The sequence below is a fragment of the Morone saxatilis genome, unplaced genomic scaffold, assembly GCF_004916995.1.
Source record: "Morone saxatilis isolate NCDOM2014 unplaced genomic scaffold, NCSU_SB_2.0 Contig9, whole genome shotgun sequence".
NCBI lineage: Eukaryota > Metazoa > Chordata > Actinopteri > Moronidae > Morone > Morone saxatilis.
The window spans coordinates 4,423,766-4,425,035 of record NW_023340268.1 but is presented as its reverse complement, the minus strand read 5'-3'; positions in this window follow the sequence as shown (position 1 = coordinate 4,425,035).

Genomic DNA, 1,270 nt, shown 5'->3' with positions numbered 1-1,270 from the left:
TAGATTGACGTAAAAGTCGCATCGAAATCCGCCTTGGTTGTTCACACTGCGGCCGCATTGAAAAAATCAGACCTGGGACTGAAGATTTGAGTGTTCACACTACTTCTGAAGAAGTCTGACCTGGTCACTTGACCCCAAAGTGGATGAAAAGAATGAAAGTTGTTACAGTTCATCCTGAGGGGGGCCATGAATGTCTGAAGCAAAGATTTTGATGTTTCAGTGTTGGACTAACTGACCGACACCCATAGAGTTACATTCGTGCTCTAATTCCCAGTAAGAGTTTCAAACATTTCACTGTAGTGAGGCTCTTTCTCTCAGGCACTGTGAACCTCAGTATGTAGCGTGAGCAGCACTGGTGGTGTCTGAAGTAATTGCCGACAAATTAAAATAGGCGTTATAGCTTATGAATCACACCGACCAATTCTGGTTGACATTTGACCGATGAACCACCAAAGTGGCAAAAGATTAACATTAAGCCTAGTTTGGAATTGCAAGTTTCTTCCCGTCGCTCTCAGAATTTGCCAACAATGTAAGCTGACAACGCAAAGCTGTTTATCCACTGATTTCAATTAATTTGTTTCCCTCGAAGCAAAAAAAGACGTCAGAGTGGGACCGCCTATATGAGCTCATAAGAATTTAATTTCTGTTTCATCATATCTAAAGTTGATCTTGACTCAACACTTTAAGCATTTCTCAGTTAATAAAAAGGTCATGACAGCTTACTAATACTAAACTCTGTCTGTTCTGTCACTTTAAAAAAAGTCCAACTGAGACAGACAGTTTTATCTTCTGTGATGAAATATGTCTTGCCAATTACAACTGTAGTTGCGAACATGATCTTCATTTTTGACAGCAAACATAATTTATTTAGATTTATTTATCATAAAATCACATCATCATGGGCCAGAAAACATGAATCAAAGGTGCTGAAGCAAAACAATTTTCAGAGCGTAAACCTGTGTTGTCACACTTCGTGATCACCTGTTGTAGCTCTCACCTGGACAAACTGTCTGCTAATTGTTTCCAATGTAGTCACTGAACCATGTCGTCACTACTATGTGAGTAATGTCTTTGCGTCTGGTTTATGTGCTAATAACAGGTGTTTTCTGCACAAGTTGTCTGTTTTGTGACGCAATTGATTTTTTAAATTGCTGTTGAAGACACATACCCCCCCTCCCTCTTCCTCCTATTCTCAACCGGGTGAGTCTCTGCTATTCACAGTGCAAAACCTGCCAAACCTGAGGAAGTTCTCTCACTCACACACACACAC